At 38.8% G+C, this 25,015-nt stretch overlaps 1 long non-coding RNA gene across 2 annotated transcripts in view; it reads right to left on the bottom strand.

The window, feature by feature from the left end:
• Window positions 1-25,015, bottom strand: part of LOC147363275 (uncharacterized) — a 270,612-nt gene that overhangs the window by 81,244 nt on the left and 164,353 nt on the right. For both annotated transcript variants that reach the window (XR_015135935.1, XR_015135936.1), the window contains exon 3: window positions 6,355-6,432. This is a non-coding gene — a long non-coding RNA (uncharacterized LOC147363275). The remainder of the gene's footprint in view (window positions 1-6,354; window positions 6,433-25,015) is intronic.

Here is a 25,015-nt window from a genome sequence, read left to right as displayed (position 1 = left end):
TAGTAAAGAAAAATGAATTTTTATAAACAATGAGATACCATTTGGGCCTATAATTTTCAGAGATTCGAAAAACCTAGTGTTGTGCAGGTGACAAAATATTGGCCTTCTCAGGCACTGCTGATAAGTGTACAAATTGTATTCATCATCCTGGAGGGTGATTATTAAGTTTCACAAGGTGTGACCCAAGTTAGCAATCTGCACCAGGGATATTCAGAGTAATTCTGTTTGTAATAGCAAGGAATTAGAAATAGCTTAATAACCCAAAATAGGGTTGAACATATAAATTATTCCATTGAACTACAAAATAAAATAGTGTCTTGCTAATAACAAAGGTGTTGTACAAAAAACAGGTATTGTATACTTTGTAGACCAATAACTTAATTGTATCTGTTATGAGCCTTCTGTTCTACAAGAAGGAGTGAGAAGGTTTGATATGCACACTTGTGTGTAGGGAGAGATGGATAGTAAAAGAAGTTAGAAAGAAGGAATATAAGCGGGGAAGTTGACTCAGGCATGAACTGATTTAATTCCATCTTGTGGCAAGGGAGTATGTAAACATGAAGCTAAGAGTTTGCTAGTGAGTGAGCAAAGATCACAGATTCTGTGATATTCTTGGGGTTAAAAAAATTAGTATGTTGCCCCAAATGACACAGGGTGGCACAAAGATTATTAGCATCTAAACACACATCTTAGCCTACCTTTGGCCCCTTGATGATTGATGACTTTCATTTGTTCATAAAGTCATTCAATTTACAAGCTTTTATTGAGCAACAGTGGGTTTCCCTGGTGGCTCGGTTGGTAAAGAATCTGCCTGCAATGCAAGAGACCCAGGTTTGATCCTGAAGATGAAACAGCTACCCACTCTGGTATTCTTGCCTGGAGAACCCCATGGATAGAGGAGTCTGGCGGGCTACAGTCCAAGGGGTCACAAAGGGTCAGACAAGACTAAGTGACCGAGCGCACACACATATATCACTCAGTGAAACGGCCATGAGATCAAATACACATCCTTGTATTACTTTATCTAAAACAAAACAAAAAAAATCCTTTGACTCTCACGGTCTGTCAGCGATGGCAGTGACTGTCTCTACTTCTTCTTAGATGAACTGCCCTCTTCCCCCGAGTACCACAAGCTGTCTGATCTATGTAAGAGGGCAGAACTGCCCTCTTCCGCCGAGTACCACAGGCTGTCTGACCTATGTAAGAGGGCAGATGGCCATCTCAAGGAAAGCAGGGGTGACATTCACGGCACAAGGGGGTGACATGAGAGGGGGCGGCCGCAGAATGTCTCAGCAGTCATCCAGTTAAACTCTAGGTGAAGAAGAACAAAAGAAAACCTAACCCAAGGAGTTTTTTCATGTTATGTCTAGTACCTCTTACTTTGTTACTCAACAGATGGGTATGGAGCTCTGAGAGTTAAGGAAAACAGGTGTGTTTCCTATAAAGAGAACAGGCCCAGCTTTCAAAAGGAGAAAGCCATGAGTGGAATCTGTGCTTCAGGCTCCTTCCCTCAACAGAATCATCAGGCTCCCCATGTGGGGCAACACATGGGAACCAAAGACCTTTGCGAGCTCCACAGCTGGGGTAGGAAGTCTTGCTCCCAGTCCCTTTGGAGCATCACATCATGCCCAGAAGCATGAGGATATCTTTGTTGTTATCTTCCTCATAGTGCTTTTTGATCCTACTAGAAGATCTGGAAAAAGTCATTTTTATTCATATAAATTCTGAGGCCCTACAAAGTTATTTGTTTCAGTGATTTTCTTTCACTAGCAATGAAATCCATGGGTTGATTATAGGCTATGTCTGTAAAAAATTGAAAGGATTTCTTTTTATCCATTTTGCATTTGTATGCCTTTTCAGTTCCATCTGGAGTCCCCCTCGGTTCTATTCTGGGAGCAAGGTGAGTACCAGTTTTAGCTTTTCATTTGTGAGAAGAAAATCTCCACAGGTTGAAGGGTTCACTGGATACTTAAATTGATACCCTCATTGTGGTTATATTAAGCTATGCAAATCTTTCCATAATGCAACAGGAAAATGCATTTTAACAGCACACGCCAATATATGTAGAGTCAGATTTTACTCATCTCAAGAAATGCATAATATCCTTAACAGTTGGTCACATTTAGATGAAATCTGAACACATTTTGCATTGAGGTTACAGTTGATAATATATTATTCCACAGTCTCTTTTTCCCTGCCTTATCTCTTTCTGCCAATGCAGTGATCTGAAAAGCCAAAGGTAATACAGATTTTACTTAAATCACTATGGAAACACAATAACTGCTGAGAAAGATAACCTTGCTAATAAGTTGGGTGTTTTATGGGTGAAAGAGTTTTTATACCTACAGGCAAAGTTAGTAAATTAATGGACTCAATATTTATTTCAAGTGAACTCGATGACGCTCATCTTTGCTCCCTGAGAAGACCATGCCTTAGTTTATTTTAGTGTCCTCAACACTTACCAGACTGTCTAGTTTACTAACTGCTTAAGAAATAATAATTATATAGATTACAGGATGGATAAATAGACAGCGTGGACAGACTACAATGAAATCATGAACCATCTAGGGATAGGACAATGAATGAGCAATGACAAGCGCTTGTGAATCCAGCATGTTATACAGTTTTCAGAGTAGCAGATCATTCTTTCCTCTGTTATCTAGGGAAGAAGGTAAAAAGGACATCAAGACATCACAGTCTTGACTGGGAAACTCCTAGTCTTGTCAACCCCCCAAGAATCTCAAAAGAATGTTAAAGCAAATATTTAACGCAAGTCCCAATTAACATATAAGGGCCATCCCTCAAGACTGATAGTGTTTGTATAAAAAAAAAAAAAAAAAGGAATTAGTTGGAGGATCCAATAAAGGCCATTCTTAGCTATCAATCAAAGGATGGAAAGGAGGGGAAGGAGAGAAGGGAGAGGTCTTCTCAGGAAACATTTAAAAACAGGACTACATTTGCGTAAAAGCTTGATGGTGACAGGAGACTACATTTCTTCACTACTAGTAAGCTAGAGTTTTAAGCAGCATGTGAACACTTTAAGACCATGTGTGTTTACTGTTTCTCTCCTTGTAGGCAAACACAACAAAACAGAATGTTCCTTCTTTGTAAAATAAATTCTAACCTCGAGATTCTGTGATGTTTTACAGAAAGTGATGAGAGTTAAAATACACTATTCAGAGATTTTTAGAGACTCAAAAATGATTATTCCTTTGGGAATGGTACCCCCTAAATGAACCAGCATTTAATTGGAAACAGAAGATGCCATTGTCAAAGTTACAACAGACCTATTTCTCCAGGCATGTGTGCTCAAGTATTACTCACACATACTTAGCAGGCTCTCTCTCTCTGGTGAGCTACATGGGGCCCTGGACCTGCCTTCTTTCCTCCCCTGGCATGTAGTTGAGCTATAAATTTGTCATTAAAATTTAAAAACCTACACATTGTGTTCGTAATAATAGTGCCTTTATTTTCAGGTTTACTGGGTGAGAGAAAGTAGATCTTCAAATAGTGAGAGCAAGGCATAATTTTGATGCAAACTTTAGTCTTTAATTTCAAACAAGATATAGATGTTTTGCAAAGGGAAGTCCTATAGCCTATGGTGGTCACTGGCAGATCAATCAGAGAGAAACAAAGATATTTAAATGGCTTCAAGCCATTAGATTTTTGCTAATTGTTGAGGTTTTTTTTTTTTTTTTTTTTTTGGTGTGGTGGGGGTGGGGTGGAGAATTACGGAGCATGGGTAAAAGAAAAGACCAGTCTTAAACAACTTTGGGCTGAGGTCATGGAATTTTAATCATATAACCTTGTTACCCCTTGTTCCAGATATCTATTGCTGCATAACCACCATTCCAAAAAGTACTGGAGTAAAACTATAAGCACTTTATTATGCTCATAATTTTTTAGGTCAGGAATTTGAGTAGGGTGCAGTGTGAAATGGCTCACATTTGCTGCATAATATCTGGGCCTCAGTGAAGGTGGCGTGGATGGGTGCAGTTGGCTGGGACTGCTCAACTGTGGTCTTGGTTCAGCCTGTTGAAGCTTCATTGTTCTTTTCTACTTTGTGTCTGCTGGCACTGAAATGTTTCCAATGGCTTCTTTATTCACAAGTCTGATGCCTAGAGTGGGGTGCTGGAACAGTTAGGACTATCTGTATATCTTTCTCCATGTTGCTTGTCTATGTGGCTAGATTGATCCTCCCTGCAGCATGGCAATCTCAGGGCCCTGGGATATCTTACACAGAGGCTGGCTTCCCCAAAAACAAACATTCTAAAAGCAGTTTGACTTAGCTTCAGACATTCTAGAACATCACTTCTACTCCAATCTATCGGTCATCCAAGCCATTTAGAAAAGATCAAATTCAAGATGTACATCTCAAAAGGAGAAATAAGATATACAGCCATTTTCAATATACCATACCTACTCCTCATAGTAAAACCCCATATCATTTTTCAAGTTTTAGTATATTCTTTTGTTAAAATCTTTTAAAAAGGCAGAAGAAAAAGCAATGGCATAATAAGACCAAAAGATTCATTATCTTCCACTTTAAGAATATTCTCACCCTGGTGGTTCCTATTGAAATGGGAAAAAGATAATTACTGGTAAGCTTGGTTGTCTAGTCAATAAGTTTCCTTTATGAGACAGAAATATAAATACCATGGAATGCAAAATCAAGTGTATAAATCTGGCATGTTTTAATCCACTTAAAATGTAAAGTTATTTTTGTTCTTGTTGTTTGTAACTCTCCAATGGATCCTTGTGAAAGAATTTAAAGTGGACTAGTTCCAATTACTCCAGTGTTCTTGCCTGGAGAATCCCAGGGACGGCGGAGCCTGGTGGGCTGCCGTCTATGGGGTCACACAGAGTCAGACACTACTGAAGTGCTATAGCAGCAGCAGCAGCAGTTCCAATTACAGGCTCTCAAAAGAATCCTGTATTGTTATTTTTCATCACTACCTCCCCCTGTCGGGAGTGGGTAATTTGCACACCTGCTGCCTTCCTCGGATGTGGTAGCCATTTCTCAGGCTCCCTCTCTGGAATCAAACCCTGATTCCCCATCACCCATGGTCACCAAGATAGGTACAGTGATTACCATCCCAAGTTGATAAAGCAGACATTCGAATAGGTCCTCACCGCCATGGGGGGTGTGCAATCAGCCCAAGGTTATCTAGAGTCACCAAAGCCACTGGCACCCACCCTTTGGCCAAGGTTAGGAGAAGGCTGATGGAGGCTTTACCAAAATTGAAAAAGACACATGTATCCCATTGTTCAGTGCAGCACTGTTTACAATAGCTAGAACACGGAAGCCACCTAGATGTCCATCGACAGATGAATGGATAAAGAAGCTGTGGTACATATACACAATGGAATATTACTCAGCCATGAAAAGGAATGCATTTGAGTCAGTTCTAATGAACCTAGAGCCTACTATACAGAGTGAAATAAGTCAGAAAGATAAAAATACTGTGTACTAATGCATATATATAGAATCTAGAAAAATGGTACTGAAAAATTTATTTGCAGGGCAGCAATGGAGAAACAAACATAGAGAATAGACTTATGAACATGGGGAGAGGGGAAGAGAGGGTGAGATGTATGGATAGAGTAACATGGAAACTTACATTACCATATGTAAAATAGATAGCCAATGTGAATTTGCTGTATGTCTCAGGAAACTCAAACAGGGGCTCTGTATCAACCTAGAGGGGTGGGATGCAGAGGGAGATGGGAGGGAGGTTCAAAGGAAAGGGATATATGCATTCCTATGGTTGATTCATGTTGAGGTTTGATAGAAAACAACAAAATTCTGTAAAGCAATTATCAATTAAAAAAATATTTTTTTTTAAATGTAAAGCTTTTTTTTCTAGGGTAATGGTGACCTTCCAACTTTCTATGTTTTCCCTCATTCAAAACACTCTAGGCTTACTTAGCAAATGTGTCTGAAATTTCTTCTTGTAGGATATATCTAAATGTGTTGTGATTAACAGGACTGTATTTCAAGTGTGTTCTAATTCAATTGTATCTGTGAATTTTGTAATTTGGCTTTTATGAACTCTTATAACAAGTAAAAGTTTACATGGAAATTATATTTATTGAGCTTTCAGTCTGTTCCAGGGAATATTTTAAGCACCTAATATCTATTAACTTATTTAAATCTCAAAATGGCCCTATGAGTAGTATTATCTCCATTTAATAAAAAAGATATCTAAAACTCAGCAAAGATCTTGCCCCAGATCATACAAGGTAGCTCTGGGATTCAATCCAGATAGCTAGCTTTACTCATTGTTCTAACCACCATGGTATATACTGTCTAAGTACTCTCAAAAGTTACAGCTAGAGACAAAAATGACTTACCTAATTTCTCTAACTCTGATGTGTTCTTCTGTATATAAATTTTGAAGGATGAATCCTTTGTCTCTATAACCTAAAATCCTACCAAAACAGAAAGAAAATACAAGCTGAAGAAACAAACAAAATATGGAGTTAATTTTCTATTGTTTCTAAGTAAAGGAGTATTAACACATGCATTAGAATGTATTTTGGTTATCTGTAATTGGAGCCACTTGAGGAAATGGCAACCCACTCCAGTATTCTTGCCTGGAAAATTACATGGACAGAGAAGCCTGTAACCCAGTCCGTGCAGTAGCAAAGAGTCAGACGCCACTGAGCAACTGAGCACGACTGTGACCTGGATCTAGCATTAAAATCCTGCTGGGCATCAGGGACCCACTCAGCCTAGATATTGTTGCTTACATTCAGTTTTTCCAAATCATGGAACATAATCCCCATATATAAGTGTCAAGGATTTTAAGAGCCTATCCTTTCTGTTGACATATACAAACAACAGAATGCAGGAGTCACTGTGGAGCTAAAAGTCTAAGTTGACTTTGACCTTTTCCCAGCCAGTCCCGGTACAAATCCCCGGTCCGCGGCACAAATCCAGGTACCGTTAGTAGACCATGCATATCAAATGGATGATATTTATAGAAACTTAAGTAAAGCTCTATCAGATACAATTCTAGATAACAGGATAATGGTGGTATCAGATTGGGCCTCTGAGTAGGTACTGAAGTATATGTCATCTCTACTTCTGAGAAGATATAAAAAAAGGAATGATGAAGAGTGACAGTCAGGAAAACCATATCAAAACAGACATCCGAGACTTCCCTGGTGGTACAGTGGATACAATCCATCTGCCGACACAATTCAATTCAATCCCTGGTCCAGGAAGATTACACATACCACAGAGCAAGTAAACCTGTGAGCTACAACTGCTAGGTCCCTGTGCTACAACTGTCGAAGCCCACGGAAGCAGAGCCTGTGCTCGGCAACAAGAGAAGCCACCACAATGAGAAGTCCGTGCACTGCAGTGAAGAACAGCCCCCGCTCGCCACAGTTAGAGAAAGCCCACACACAGCAATGAAGACCCAGTGCAACCAAAAATAAAATAAATTACAGAAAAGATAGACACCTTCAAGGGGTGAAGGGGATACTAGAGACGTGTAAACACAGGGCACAGAGAACAGTGAGGGTGAATGGGGTTTTGAGAGAGCAGAAAGGTTCTCCACTACCATTTGCCATGTCATCATCATAAAGCAAGCATGGGGTTTTCCTAAAGTTCACAGGCTCTTGCAATTAACTGCTCCAGAACTATATCCCTCCGAGGGTCCTGTGGGGCAGTGGAGAAATGACATCAGTCATGACACCATCTTCAGTGGCAACCTTAGGACAAGTCATAATTCTTTAGAAGTCTAATCTTCATCATCAGAAATGTTACTTTCTGGTGAGTCATTTTCCATGAACATGAAACTAGATCTAAATATCTAGGACTATCCCCTCCTGGGTCAAAAAGCCTCTGGATAAAATAACTCTCTAACATCCCTTTCTGAGATATGAGTCCTAATTTTTCCCATTTTCTCTTTGGGCTTGAGCCTTCTTGCTGCATGCCTTTTCCTGGAGCTTCAAAACCTTCATAATCAAGCCTTACCTACTCAGTTGAAGAATAAACAGGAGCTTAAACTCACCTATTATAAATTCAGTTTATACTTGAATTCTGGAAGCTGGAGCCTCTTGGGGAATGTAAGTGGGTAGAATACAAATATTTCACTTTGTGCCTTTTATTTTTTGAGTTAAAAAAAATCTTACTTTTTGTACTGCCTCATATTAGCCTCTCTAAGATAACTTGAACCATTTTCTTTGCCCTTTTATTGAAGCCAATGGGGCATTGCAAATTATCATTGTACTACTGAGTCAGTAATAGCCACAGAGTTTTAAAAAGCATTATTAAAGGAACTAATCTGAATGCACATCAACTACCTTTCTCATTTGAATAATACAGCCATGTAATTTTAAAAACTGTATTAAAATGCCTAGTTTAAATTACAGAATACAGTTCCCATTTATGAGGCTCTAACATGGATTTTTGAAGCAAGGATTTGCTTAATTTTTGTTTTTATATTGCTTCTGAAATAAATTAGAAATGAAAAGAATTAATAAACAAATTCTTAACCAAGATTTTAATTCAATGTGCTGATGTAATTGTCTTAAAAATTATTATATTTCAAGGGCTATCACAAATTTCCATGCAGTCTAGCCAGAGTAGAGAAGGAGAACTAGTCTCTCTTCACCATTTCTCCAACAATCCTTAAATAGAGAAAGGCAACAGCAACAGTAATTAACACATAGTTGCTTGATTTAGATGAGCAGCACCATGCCCTGTGTTATAAATTATCTTATTTAATCTTGCAAACAATTCTAAACATTAATATCTTACACTATATGTAAGGGATTATTATTTATACTTCTCTCTGCTTTATACTCACCTACTTGTCACCACTGTGTGTGTGTGTGTGTGTGTGTGCACGCGCGCACAAGCACGCTCAGTCGCTCAGTCACGTCCAGCTCTTTGCGATCCTATGGACTGTAACCCACCAGGCTCCTCTGTCCACGGGATTCTCCAGGCAAGAATATTGGAGTGGGCTGCCATGCCCTCCTCCAGGGGATCTTCTCAACCCAAGGAGAGAACTTGCATGTCCTGTTTCTCCTGCATTGCAGGTGGACTTCACCACTGACCCACCAGGGAAGCCCCCTGTTACCGCTATATGTATCCCAAATCTTCAGCACAACCATGAATGCTAAAAAAAAAAAAAAAAAATGTTTGAACTCTACTCTGGAGACACCAGGTTGACAGTGGTATGTTTTGGGGGCTTCATAGTGATATGACCAGAGTTAAGCTTCACAAATATAAATCTGATATCAATATGCACTGTACAGTATAGAAAATTCACTGCTAGACAGAAATCCCAACAAATGCCATTGCAATAGCTCAGTAATGACACAGTGAGCCCTGCATCTCTGGGAGATGGGAAAAAAGAAAGGAACCAGTGGTGAATGAATTGTGGAGGCATCAGTGCCTGGACCTGAGGAGTTTGTAAAAGACAGGAGGCTAGATGAATGGACTTTGTAATGAAAGATGAGAATGTTAACAGAAATTGTACAGATGGGTTAGACAGATCAGGATGGGGAGACTTTTTTGAAACATGTTGGTTTAAAGTTCTAGTAAAACCTGTAGGTACAAATGCCCAACTTTCCTTTTTGACCAGAAGAGTGAAATGAAAACACTGTTGCTTATGAAAGCAAATCAAATCAGAAGAACAAAAGGAAAGACTGAACAGAGGGGAAGGAGGAGATGTGGGTGACAGGGAAGTGTTTTCCTACTTTACTATGAACAAGGGAAGATTCGGTATCTTCTCTGTACAGTTGACAGAGAAGAAGTTCTGCTGTTCCCAAAGAAGTGATGTGACTTTACCAAATCACCCAATCAGATGGCCCCATCAACAAATCTAATGAATAATTAAAACTCTCTGGAGCCCACAGTTAGAGCTGCACAGGCCATTCCTTCGCACTTACTTTAATTACCAACTTCCAAGTCAGTTCAAAATAAAGAAACAAGAAAAACAAGGAGCGAAGAAGCAAGGGAGGGAAGGAAAAAAAGGCAGACAGAAAACAACAGAAAAGAAGTAAAAATCTGTTTTTCTTTGGCTTTGCTGTTAAGTAGGTGACACATAAGACTTGTTAACTCTTGTGGAGTTAACTGTAGGGCTTATTAGAAAGCACATAAGTTGTCTATTTCTTTCTTATATATGTAGCAATCTAACTTATTTAACACAGAAACTTATTTTTTAAGTTTCTACTATTTGATGTTCAGTAGAGTACCGAAATGGACAAAGTTAATTGGTTACAACTCAAAACTCTACTTTTAACACTTCACTTTATAAGATACCTATAGGGTAAGATCCCTTGATCACTGCCAGGAGTCTCCCACACAGAAAGGTAACATGTGCACCTACAAAAGAAAAGCAGCCCCCAGCTTCATCAGGCTTCTTTCCTCCCAGGACCCTCTGCAACTATTAGGAATGCTTTTAGTATTTGGTTTCTTAGAAGAACAAAACTGCTCTTTCCCATACAAGATAAAGATTTCTAACGATCTGTTTTCTTTGGTAATATGTATGTCTAGAATGAAATTACCAGCTTCTGAAGCCATTCTGAAACTCTCTGACAGACATTACCATTTTGAGCTTGGTGAACAACCACAAATACTTATCAAGCAGCCATCAACCCCTTTGCACACTCCTAAGCATGACCATGTGATAAAGGAAGATTACTTGATACAATTCTGCAATTCTTTGTCTGCCTGGGTTTCCTAACATAAATTTAATATTGATTATATAGGCACTAGGATAAGATTAAAATGAAGCAGCATCTCTGGGTGCATGCTCAGTCGTGCCCAACTCTTTGTGACCCCATAGCCCACCGTGCTCCTCTGTCCATAAGAGTGTCCAAGCAAGAATAACTGGAGTAGGTTGCTATTTCTTTCTCCAGGGCATCTTCCTGACCCAGGGATCAAACTTGCATCTCCTGCACTGCAGACAGATTCTTTACCACTGTGCCACCTGGAAAATCCCAAAATGAAGCAGAGACCAGAGTAATTATGCAGAAAACTTAGACCTCAAATGCAGGTGTATCAGGCAAAAGTGGGGGTGGTATTTTACTCAGAGAAGATTCAGTGTTTTTCTCTGGAGGTGATCTAAGAATACTCTTGACTTTTCTGCATACCACCTGAGGGACTATCTCATTGGTGGGCTCATTCAGGTACCCAGCTGTTTTCCTAAAATATGAACTCCCCTCATGACAAAAAACAGAATGGCAAAATGAAATTTAAATATTTTTCTTCTCTGAGAAAGTTTTCCTCTGCATAGGGAGCACAGGGAATGTGGAAAGAACATTAGCACTGGAATTTCTCAAGAACTGAATATTAATCCCAGTTCTGCAATTTGTCATTGTTCATCTACTCAGCAAACACATCTCCAGCACATGTTACAGAGAAGATGGTGCATTTAGGACTGGAGGTGTAAAGGTATTTCCTACCTTTAGGAGAGGCAGTCAAGCACCTGGGTGCTATGCTCCGTGCTGAGTGTTACACTGAAGACTTGCACACAAAGCCATAGGATGGCACAAAGCCGCTAGAAGAATCTCCCTGAAGTAAGAGGGAATATTTGGGCTGAGATCTAAAAAGTGAATAGAGCTCTTAACATCCTCATTTCCATCATCAAATGAGACACATGTGTTTCTCCTACAGCTGTTGTAAAGGTATGTTCTTTGTAATGCACAAGTCAAGAGACCTTGTTCAAGGTCTGGCACTGAGTCAGTTCCTCAGTAACTCTCCTTTTCGCTAACCTGGCTGAGAAATCTCTGTGTTTAGTTCACTTATTCATTTTTTTTTATAGCTTTCTTCCCATCTGAAATGTACTTTGATAAGTCCAATAGAAGAATCAAGTTTCCCTGATTTTTCCACTGTGAGTTTTCTAGTTGGTGTGTATACCTCTTTCTTTCCTCCAACTTGACTGTAGCTTGCTACAGGACCCATGCCCATGCCACATGCTCCCTTAATATCTCCCTTCCTGCTTAGCACAATACCTGTATACAGCTGGAGTTTGATGAGTGCTCATAGGGGAAGGAAAGCAGGGGAAGGCATATAGCTTGTTCTCAAATGATACTGAACTGGATCAACAAGCTGACTAGAAGTAAATTCCAAACAGCAACAACAAACATTCCAAAGCTGAAAACAGCAAATAGTAACACTCTTTAAACAAATTCTCTGTTTACTGCCATTTTTGCTATGATCGGTATCTTTAAAAGTCAGCCTTATTAGCATGCAGATTTACAACTACACTCTGAGCTCTGAGCCTTGTAATGCCCTGTCATTTTACCTCTAGGGATTTATATCTAATTCTAGTTAGTAAGTACCCGTCAGACAGAATGACAGAGCCATTCGTGTTTCATGAGCAGATGATGGTGATGATATTATTATTTCCACAATCAGTTTGCTGATGGTTGTTTGAACTTCATCATGTCTAATAAGAGAAAAAAATAAAGGAATTAATATTTGAAAACTGAGTGTATTGTGTTTAGCATCATTATTGCCATTTTTATGGCAAGTACTCTGACATTTAAGTGAGTTCCCATTTACAATATTGCCACCATAATCTCCTCATTTTGTAATTGCTTTTGAATACTTACAAGGTTTAATTTCTGATATTACTCCTCAATAAAAAAGAATGCATGTATTACATTTATGGAAAATTATGCTGAGGATTTTAAATAGATTGTTATTTTAATGTTGCAAGAGCTCAATATAGCAACAGGTCCTATTGTTAGCAGCTGTAGCCTGCATGAGTTACATGAACTTCCTGGGCTATACAGACAGGGGGATTAATTGCATTCTGGGGGTAGCAACTCTTGTCTTGGAGTTGTAGAATAAACGCATAATAATGTATTCTGAAATAAGCATCTTATCTGGCTGTTCCTAAGAGACCCTCTGACTCTGGGGTGTCTGTCCCAGCACAATTTCCTTGGTTTTCAAAGCCCAGACAGAGAGTCCCACTCAAGTGTGGGATTTTCACTAGGTGGCAGTGATGTCAGCCAACTGAGGAATACATTTCGGAAGGCAGCAAACCAGGGCACGGCTATCTGACAGCTTTTTTTCCATATGATTGACTGGCTAAGAGATCAACAAGCCAGAGATCAGACATGATCTAAACATTCAGCTGTAGGACTTGGTGTTTAGGTAAAGGGAAAATTTCCTCTGGCCAGTGAATTAACCCAGCACAGAGATACTCTTTTTTTACTCCTTTCAAAAACATTCTTAAATTAACATTATAATTAACATTCTAATAGTCTCCAGCAGTCTTACCAAGCTTAGATATTTCTTCTAATCAAAATAATGTTGCTTCATTTGTACCCAATGCAAAAAAAACCCAACTATATATATATATATATATATATATACACACACACACACATACATACATACACACATATACATACATATATATATATATATATCCCAAACCTCTGCAATGCTACAGGGTTCTCCTGAAGATATCTCACTCATCTTTTGGCTCTAATCATCAATACTTAGCTATTTCTCAGTCCTAATATTACTTAACTTACAAAAAAACTGTGTTAGTTGGTTCTTAGTTTTTTTTTTTCTGGATCATATAATGTAAGTACTGAGGACACCAAAACATCAATGAGTTGAAGGCATAAATATAAATAAGGAAGATATTTCTTTTCTCTTGCATAGTTTTGCAGTAAGTCCTATAAAAATAATTTTTCTTGTAGTCTGGCTTCTTTCTATATAACATCTACTCAGTTCTAGAAACAGGAATGCTAAGGATCAAACAGGTTATGTAAATACGCCTTTGCTTTAAGTGTTGAGAAACTAAATTTAACAAACTTTGAGGGGGAAGAGGAGGTATGTGATATGATTAAGTGAAGAAATGTCCCTAAATAAGTAAAAATCAAGAAATTATTTGCTTAAAATAGGATAACCTAGGCAACTGGGGAGCTTGTACTACAATGAATTTCAACAAGTCTAACCTTGGATTTGTTTCCCTAACTTGAGTATTTAATCCATATTAGACATTAGAAGAAATCAAGCAAGTCAATGGAAGAAATAACATCATGTTGCCAGTTAACAGTTTCCAAACAGACTCAGAGTTTTAAAAATCATCCCGTTTTTCAGTTACTATTTTAAGGATTACAAGTATAATCTCTTGATAATCTAGTCAGTGATTTACACATAATCATAGCAAAAATATTCTGCAACTACCGTTGACACCAGGGATCTTCACATTTCAGTGAGCAACTAAAAAAAAATCCTGCAGCGTTGAGCTGTCAGTTCAGAGGAAGTTTCCTTGAGTTTCTGAGGCCGTCAGACTACTATCTCCTCTGCCTGTCCATTTCTATAGCAGCTTTGTTGTGTTTTATGATGACAGTCTCAACCCCTTGAGACTAGCCATAGGGAAGGCACAATAGGTGCATTATTTGTATTGTTTGGTTTTCTATGAGACACACATTGGGGAACCACTACTTCATGGAACAGCATTTGCTGGAGGTCTCCAGGGGGCACCTCTTACCAATCTCACCGTCTCAACCCAAGGCTGAATGACAATAAAGCGTGGGGGAAATTAAAAGGAAAGGTGCTTTAATTGAACCTGTATTTGTGGAAATGTGATATAAACCTAGCAAACACCTTTCTTAGGCCTTGCAATGAGAAAGAGGGCTTCTCCAGAGACAGTCTGAAATGACAGCAAAATCATTACAGACTAAAACAGAAGCCCCCTCATTAGCTAAAGATGTATTTCAAAAGTCTTCTTTAAGAAAATGCTTATTCTTCCATTGGCAAATAAAATAAGGTTATGGAAAATCAAAAGTAAAATGGATGAGATCTAAAACAGGCGTCAACAAACTTTCTTAGTAAAGGGCTTTGCAGGGCACACACTCTCCTTCGCAGCGACTTAGCTCTGCCACTGCAGTGTGAGTGGAGCCACTGAACACAACATGAGCATGTGGGCAAGGCTGCTGCTGCTGCTGCTGCTAAGTCGCTTCAGTCGTGTCCGACTCTGTTTGACCCCATAGACGGCAGCCCACCAGGCTCCCCTGTCCCTGGGATTCTCCAGGCAAGAACACTGGAGTGGGTTGCCATTTCCTTTTCCAGTGGGCAAGGCTATATCACAATAAAATTTTATGTATAAAAATGGGCTGTATTTGACCTAGGGAGCTATAGTTTACTTACTGCTAATCCAAAGTATTTTCCAGGGACTTCCCTGGTGGTCCAGTGGTTAAGAATCTGCCTGCCAATGCAGGGGACATGGGTTTGATTCCTGGTCCAGGAAGATCCCACATGCCTGGGAGCAACTAGCCCATGTGCTGCAACTCCTGAGTCTGTGCTCTAGAGCCTGTGCTCTGCAACGAGAAGCCGCTACAATGAGAAGCCTGCGCACGACAACCAGAGAAGCCCCCACTCACTGCAACTAGAGAAAGTCCAGGCACAGCAACAAAGACCCAGCACAGCTAAATAAATAAATACCATTTAAAAATAAAGTATTTTCTCACCCAGCTACACACTCTAACATAGAGGAAAGTGTGAAGGAATGAAGTGCATTGATTGTCAGGTCTAAACTCCAGGTCTTCAGAGGTGGAGTTTTGCCCCGATCCGCCATGCCACTATCACAATGCTCTCAAACCAAACGTTGCTTGCAAAATTGGGAGGTGAACACAGAACACCTGAGAGGGCCAGAGCCTCAGATAATTTATTCCTCCAGAGCCACAGGAGGAAGGTCATCCTCTCAACACCTGCAAATAACATGACTTGCAGCTTAGGTATGGCGGGAAAAAAACATTGGATTTGGAATCAAAAGCTGAATTTGATTTTGCACCATCATGGTCTTATTCACCAACTCTGTGTACTCAGGCAAGTTGGGATGTTCATGGCTTTCATTTTTCTTATCTCTAAGAGTCAATATTTAACTCAATAGAAATCTTGTCAAGATCAAATGAAAAAATTTGCTTAAATATCCTTTATTAACTACAAAGGACTAAACAAATATGAGTTATGTCAATATATCAATAAAATGCAAAGTTAAATCAATGGCTGCCTTCAGGTAAGCTGTGATCAATGTATTATGTGATGGGTTGTGATGGGCAAATATAAGTTCCTTGTGTGCATAAGCCACTTGACTTGACTCTACTTCAGGGCCTTCAGCACCTCCTAGTCTTGATAAGCACATGAGTAAATATATCATTAAAAATGTAATAAACTGTACATATATCCAATCACAGGAGGTGTCAGGATAGAATCCTGATTTTAAAAAAACTACTACAATGACCTACTCTCTTAGGTCAAGGAGTAAGCAGCCTTTTTATATTTGAAAGAAAGCCTGTCAACTTGAGGCACAAACTAGTTCTAAATTCACAAATTATTTGCTGAACTAGACTATATAGGAAACCTCCTAGGGTTGGGCTGATAAAAATTCCCTAATGCTCCCAGCTCCTCATAGACTCACATTCACTTCTCTAAAGTCAAGTTCCAACCAGGGCATGTCTCACTTCCTTCAGAGGTGTTCTATAAGGACATTGTGAAGTAGGAAGAGAAAGACCACCACTGCTGGATAATCTGTTTGAACTTGTCTCTTTCTGCTGAGAACAACAGCTTGCTAGGAAGCATCCTAGAATCTACTGACTTGTTCACTTTAATGCAATAGTCTTTTTAGAGCTACTCTACTCCTATCATTTATTTTAGTTCTGTAACATACACACACACACACACACACACACACCCCAAAAAAAAAGCACCCTCTAGAATCTATTGGAGAGGGAAACGGCAACCCACTCCGGTGTTCTTGCCTGGAGAATCCCAGGGACGGGGGAGCCTGGTGGGCTGCCGTTTATGGGGTCGCACAGAGTCGGATACGAGTGAAGCGACTTAGCAGCAGCAGCAGAATCTATTAGAATTAAAAACAAAACACTTTTGAAGACATATTCTCACTGTCCATGGCTTCTAGTAGTATTTATAAACTGTTTTGGCCTAAACATTATGGATCACTGCAATTCTGAAAGACACTCGACTCCCAACCTGACCCGATGAAGTCTAGAAGCCCCATCTCTATGGAAAAGCCTGTAAGGCCGGCAAAGTGCTGATAGGGAAGAAGGAGGGAGCAGAAGGAAAAGCAGTGGAGACATGGATGACAGCCTGTATTCATTCAAGCACAGCAAGGCTTGCAAGACAGAACACAAATCCACTGGACCAGGTATAACAAAGTGGGAGTAAAGAGCTCTGGTCTAATCCCAAATATGCTACACTGTTCTGGGAACCCTCGTGTAAGTCACTTTATTCTGTTTCCTCCCACATACTTCTGGAGGGCATGAACTGCATACCCAATCTCCTATCTTGACTGTTTTATGGATTCACAACTTCAGGTGTTCTAACAGGGATTTTATAAAATGGATTACAGAAAGTAAAACAGGGGAATTCTCTTCTGCATATCACAGTATGATAACAGTACTGAGGCTTACTTTTCTGAGTTCTGCCTTACAATGTAGCCCCTACTTTAACCCAGACCTGCAGCTATATAATGAACTTTATAATTAATGCTCAGACTGGGTTTACTGAGAGTTGTCTTTCTTATGGCTTCTTTCACTCCAAAGAAGAGATGATCCTTTCTTGGTACGTAGAACTATGTGCCCACTTCTCCCAATTCTGATGGAAAACTCTAGGTAAAATTCTGTGTGTGCTCTGATTGCCTGAGCCATGGGATGAACACACAAAATACTAAACTTGGAAAAACATGAACCTGGAAAAGTAGTTCATGAAAAACATTATAGTTTATATTCAGAACCATAACTTCATATCTTAACAGATGTATCCAAATGAAATACCTCTCTATATAAATGAAGAAAACACCAGCTGATATATATTTATGCTATTTATTACATAGTCTAAATACTTGGAAATTTGAATAGAATTATCATCAAGCAACCCCTTAGAGATGAGTGGTTCTCAACTCTGATAGCAGAATAAGATCATGTTTTGTTAACTCATTTTTATTGGAGTATAGTTGCTTTACAATGTTGTATTAATTTCTGCTGTAAAATGAAGTGAATCAGCTATATGCATACATACATCACCTCCCTCTTGAGTCTCTCCCTCCTATCCCCCCAGTCCCACCCACCGAGGTCACCACAGAGCACTGAGCTGAGCCCCTGTGCTACCCAGCAGGCTCCCACTAGCTCTCTGCCTTACACATAGAGTGTGTATGTGTCGATCCCATGCGAGCACTCAGTCACTCAGTCGTGTCCAACTCTTTGTAACCCTGTGGGCTGTAGCCCACCAGGCTCCTCTGCCTATGGAATTTCCCAGGCCAGAATACTGGAGTGGGTTGCCATTTCCTACTCCAGGGGATCTTATCAATCCAGAGATCAAACCTGTGTCTGCTGCATCTTCTGCAGTGCAGGCTGATTCTTCACTAATAGCAGCACCTGGGAAGCCCCAAGTTGTCAATCCTAATCCCCCAGTTTGTCCCACCCTGTCCTTCCCCACTCCGTGTCCACATGTTCATTCTCTACATCTGTGTCTCTATTTCTGCCCTACAAACAGGTCCATCTGTATCATTTCTCTAGATTCCACATATATGCATTAATATAGGACATTTGTTTTTTTCTTTCTGAATTACTTTACTCTGTAACACAGACTCTAGGTCCATCCACATTTCTACGAATGATCCATTATCATTTCTTTTTATGGCTGAGTAATAGTCCATTGAATCTTCATTTTCTTTTCCATTCATGCATTGGACATTTAAGTTGCTTCCATGTCCTGGCCACTATGGAGAACAGTATGGAGGTTCCTTAAGAAACTAAAACTAGATCTACTATATGCCCTAGCAATCCCACTACTGGGCATATACCCTGAGAAAACCATAATTCAAACATGTACGCCAATGTTCACTGAAGCACTAGTTGCAATAGCTAAGATCATGTTTTAAATTTTAAAGTGACCAGGATCCCTCCCCTAACAATTAATCAGATGCAAGAAAAACATCTGTAGATCTCAGTTTTCACGCACAAGTCTTCCTTCCTTCATTAGCACATATTCCAATCCAGGAATATATTTTATTTCATCTTTCATGTTTTCACTGAAGTACAAGGAGCACAGGAGGATGCAGTCACCAGCAATTATCATCTTTGGAAGGATGATGTTGCCTAAGAAAACGCAGCTGTGGAAGCTGCTCCAGGTGGCCCCTGAGATCTCAGACTTTCTCACTTCTCACAAACTCGTATTTTACCATCTGGAAAAAGAAGGCCAATATTTGCCTCTGACCATTCCAGATCTGAGTGCAAAGATAATTAAATACATGAGTTTCTAGGAGTCCTTTTCATGAGAAAGGATTAAGATGTCATGATATCGTGATAGTTACCGTGCTGTCACTGCCACTGTTACTTCACTGTTGTACTACAATATCACTGTCACACTGTTAACAATCTTCTGGGCACAAAAAGTGACAGGTGTAAAATGATATTTTTCAATGTCATACTTGCTTTGTCTTGTAAAGAGAAGTCTAAGAGGACCTCCGAGAAGGCCAAAAATATAATATTCCTGTAAGCTAAGTCCCTATAACCTCAGAATGAATGCACACGCTCATGATTTCAGTTTCTCCACCCCTCCAATTACCATGACTTTTCATTCAAATATAATACAAAGCTTCAGCTGATTTGAATAGTGCTATAGAACACTGGAGGTGCTCTCTTAGAGCATTCAATTGTGTCAGGCTTTCCTGAATCCAGCCTTCCTGAATATCGGAACTTTTTCTACCTGGCTTATAGAGGACAAGCCTCACTTCACGTCTGTCTCTTACAGACTCATATAACATGTGCACAGCAGTCAATGGCCGCCGTGCCACTAAAGGACCCTATATCTGGAGTCGGAAGCCCCTTTCCCTTACATGTACAGTGAGAGAAACTAAACCAGCTGCGATCTACGTCATTCCACTTCAATTACCTATATAATTATTTCCAAAAAAACCCAACAGGATGCTTTTTAAAAAGCCTAACTATGTGACTTTAAAATTCAGTTTGAAGAACAAACCAAACATAATTGGGTAAAATTGCAAAGAAATCTCTGAATAATTTAAAAGTATGTATGGGAGCATGGGGGCCTTCCCCTGCCAGATATTAAAATATATGATAAGGTTATAACAATTACAGGTATTTTCACTCTGGCTCAAACATCACAAAATGGGAAAGAATAGCAAGTACAAAAACCAACTTATGCTTATGACTCAGTGAGAAAATGATCAAGTTTGGGACTGCTACTGTGATTAAAATGTTTATCCATTTCTACTTGTTACTCATAGTATACAGAAAATATGTATGCTTTACATTAAATTGGTGACTGGCCATGCTATTTAACTCACTATTACTTTCTAATAGTTTTACAATTGATTCACTTTGTTTCCAGATCAACAAAATTTTTGCTTGCGTATGCTCTGTTTATCTCCTTTTATTTAAATACACTTATTAGTAGGAGTATTAGTACTGGTTTCAGTATTCTTATGCATTGATTAGAACTTCCAGAATTATGAAGGATAATGGAGGTGATAAAAAGCATCCTTATAATTTTTCTACTAAATGGATATTGGCTGTTAGTTTTAAACACTTATTTATTTAACTGTGTAAAAGAGGCACTGTATCTCTAGCTTACTGAATATATATTTTGATTCAAAAATTTATGTTGCATCTATAAATGCCTCTTCTGCATTTACTGGAAGATTTTCACAAGTTTTTAATCTTATATATGTGATGAATCATGATCATAGATCATATTCTTAAATTTACTACACTGTACTTGGTATAGTTTTTTATTTAAAATAATCAGAATTTGATAACACTGTATTTCATATTTTGGCATCTTTAGACACAAATTGGTTTATGGTTTTCTTTCTGTGTTATCCTTGCCAGGTGTTAGTCAAACTATTAAGTAGTCTATTTTTAGAACCAGTACTAAGGCTATTACTTAGCTGAATAGGCAATCGAACAGGATAAACTATATTATCCAAACCCACCTGAGGTGGAAAGTTAGAGTTCAACTGTTAGGATGACTGAATGCAATGAATACATACATATTTTAGCTTTCAGTTTTTCTTCTGAAGGTCAAAACAGCTTTGAGAATCACAGCTGTGTCAATGTAATATTGGGCTTCCCATGTAGCTCAGTCTGTAAAGAATCTGCCTGTAATGCAGGAAACCTGGGTTCAGTTCCTGGGTTGGGAAGATCCCCTGGTAAAGGAAACGGCAACCCACTCCAGTATTCTTGCCTGGGGAACCGCATGGACAGAGAAACCTAGCAGGCTACACGCGTAGGACACGACTTAGTGCTATTTTTCTTTCTTTCAATGTAATATCAAACCTACTTGTGTATTTGGAAATTAAAACTTTGTCATTCAGATTATCAGCTATGTGCACAATACATATAGACAAGGAACATTAGATTAATTTTGTTTCTCATTAATTAAATTACTGACAGAATGTTTGGACTCCATGGAAAAATTCAAGGCAGAACAAATTTTGGTAAAAATTGACCTTCTATAAGAACAAATTTGTGTAATAGAGATTAATAGTCATTTTTTCACATGTTGACTACTGTGAAATAGTAGGAAGTACATGGGACATGGAGTTCAAACATCTAGGCTCAAGTTAAAACTGCACACTAGTTGAAGGATACAAAAGCAACATGCAAAAACCAGTTGCATTTCTATACACTAACAATGAACAATCCAGAAAGAGAATTAAGAAAACAATCCCATTTATAGTGGCATCTAAAAGAACAAAATACTTAGGAATAACTTAACCAAAGGAACAAAAGACTTGTATACTGAAAAAAATTTATATATAACACTGAATGAAATTTAAAAAGACATCAAGAAATACAACTGTGTTCATGAATTGAAAGACAGTATTATGAAGCCGGTCCTACTCAAATATATCTACTCAAATATATCTACAGAGTCAACACAATCTATCAGAATCCCAGTGACATTTTTTGAAGAAATAGGAAAATCCAACCTAAAACTCATGGAATCTCAAGGGACCTCAAACAGTCAAAACAATTTTGAAAATGAACAAAGCTGGAGCTTGCACACTTCCAGATTTCAAAGCTTCAAACAGAGCTATAGTAATCCATAAAGTATAGTACTAGCATAAAAGTAGACATATAGCCCAATAAACCGAATACAGAACTTAGAAATAAACCATCACATATATGCTCAAATGATTTTCAGCAAGCATGCCAAGACCATTCAATGGGGAAAGGACAGTCTTTTCAACCAACAGTATTAGCAAAACTGGATATCTACATGAAAAAAAAATGAAGTTGGATCCTTATGTTCCACTATACACAAAAATTAACAGATCAAATGCCTAAATGTAAAAACTAACACTATAAAAGTCTTAGAAAAATGTACGGAAAAGTTTTATGACATTGCGTTTGGAAGTTAATTCTTCGATATGACACCAAAGCACAGGCAATGAAATAATAAAAAAAAAAAGATAAATTAGACTTAAAATTAAAAAAAAAAAAGTGCATCAAAGGATACTATCAACAGAGTAAAAGAGAAAATAATTGCAAGTCATATCTGATAAAGGATTAATATTCAGAATATATAAAGAACTCATACAACTCAGCAACAACAAAAGAAAGCTCAATTAAGAACCAGTTAAAGGACTTGAATAGATGTTTATCCAAAGAAGATATATAGAAGGCCAGCAAGCACCAGGAAGGATGATGAACTTCACTAATCATCAAGGAAACGTAAATCAAAGCCCCCGTGAGATACCTCATATGCATTAGGCTATTAAGAAGGGAGGGAGGGAGGCAGGAAGTAACTATTGTTGACAAAGATGTGGAGAAATTAGAGCCCTTGTTCTTTGCTGTGTTTGGGCATGCTAAATGGCATCATCATTGCAAAAAAAAAAAAAAAAACAGAGGGGTGATTCCTCAAAAAATTAAAATATAGTGACTATATGATTCACCACCATTCTTCTGGGTATATACCTAAAATAACTTAAAGCAGTAACTTGAACAGATAATTGCATCAGAGCAGCACTATGCACAATAGACAAAAGGTGGAAACATTCCAAATGTCCAAGGGATGGACAGATAAATAAAATGTGGTATAGTCATACAAAGGAATATCATTCAATCTTAAAAATGAATGAAATTCTAACCCATGCTATCACATGAGTGAACTCTGAAGACATCATGCTAAGTGAAATAATCTAGACACAAAAAGACAAAGATGGAACAATTTCACTATGTACCTAGAATTCTCTAATTCATAGAAATAAGAAAATAAAATGATGGTTGTCAAGGGCTGGAGGAGAGGGGAAACAAGTGTTACTGTTGAATGGGTAGAGAGTTTCAGTTTGAGAAGAAGAAAAAGTTCTGGAGATGGACGATAGTGATGTCTGCTTAACAATGTGAATGTACTTAATGCCACTGAACTTTACACCTAAAAATGGTTAAAATGATAAAGTTTTATATTATGTATATTTTACCCCCACCCCCACCCCACCACACACACACAACTACTCTAAGTTGCTTGAGGCCGGGGATTCTGTTTCATTTCTCTCTACAGAAATCCCTGTCCACAGGCCCGCCAGATGGAACAGGGTTTGAAACCCAGCATGTTAACTTACTGCCTATTTGACTAATTATTAGTAACTTCTCAAAGCCTCTGTTTCTGTAGCTATAAAATAGCAGCTATAGTTTCAAAAGGAGGGGATTTATGTATACCTATGGCTGATGCATGTTGAGGTTTGATAGAAAACAGCAAAATCCTGTACAGCAATTATCCTTCAATAAAAAATAAATTAATTAAAAAAATAATATCTATCTTCCGAGTTGACATGAAAAATAAGTGAGCAATGCATTTTTAAAAATACAATTATGGTGCTGACAAATGGTAAGTATTAAATAACTGTTCAGTGTGACTCTTACCCTGGAGCTCAGCACAATAGCTGACACTTCTCACCTTTGATACCACATGTGTGACCAGCTATGACCTTAGAGTTGGTTCTCTACCCTTAAAATAGGATCAATGTAGCCTCTATCATAGAACTGCTGTGATGCCTAACTGAGATTATGAGAAAGTGCTTGAAAACTATGTGACTATACAAAAGTAAGATACTTCACTGCATAATGATAAAATACATTAGAAAGTAAATTGAGAAATGGTTTTTAAAAGTACTTGCATTTGCCACAAAGAACAGTCTTCAATGCTGATTTTAAATGCAAAAACACATCAGAAAGGAAAATATACAGAAACCTCCAGATCTGGAATAACAAAATTCAGGTTTCCCAGACATATATGAAAAGACTGAGCACACACACAAAATAAACACATATTTCATGGTGGCACTTACACACATGAAAAATAAGCCATACCCATCATTCTGAAATGGTTCCTTAGGTCACATTTCATGACCAAGGAAAAGCTACCTTCCACATGGGTTCTGGTCTGGTCATATACTCCGCCTCAATGAGATTTCCTTGAAAAAACCAAAGCTCCCACTGCAGAGTGAAACCAGATGCTTAGTGATGGGCGGAGAGCAGCTGGTTTTTCAAACGGAGCATTTTGGAGGTTTTCTTATACCTGGAGGAAAGAGCTGGCAAGAGCCAAGCTGCACATGCACCTTTTTCTCTAAGGCAGCAGAGGGCGCTCCAACTCCACGAGAGACAGATGCTTTCCCTTCACCGCCTCTGAAGAGAGGTGAACTCCAGACCTCTGTTCCCGCAACTAAATTCCACTGAAAACATAACTCCTATTCCCTAAGAATTATCAACACACTCAAAAAAGAGTAAATGGAGCCTTGGTGAGGGGGAATCTGTGGCCCACCAGACAGCAGGCTGCCTCACGGCTCACCAACTCTTCCCACACCTCTCGTGTTCCAAGGAGAGTTGAAAACGTCTGCAGCAGAACTTGGGAAGGAACAACCAATACCTCCCACAGTTCAGAAGCCCAAACCAAGCTTCAGTTAGGAATATTAAGTTACAGCCAAGGAACTTCGAGCAGGAAGCCCAGCCGAGCGTTCTTGCCCATTCTCAATAAAATGCACGC

The sequence above is a fragment of the Bos grunniens genome, chromosome 11 (assembly GCF_055505025.1).
Source record: "Bos grunniens cultivar Pamir isolate PY7600 chromosome 11, Bosgru_T2T1.0, whole genome shotgun sequence".
Taxonomy (NCBI): domain Eukaryota; kingdom Metazoa; phylum Chordata; class Mammalia; order Artiodactyla; family Bovidae; genus Bos; species Bos grunniens.
This window is presented reverse-complemented; position numbering and strand designations above follow the sequence as displayed.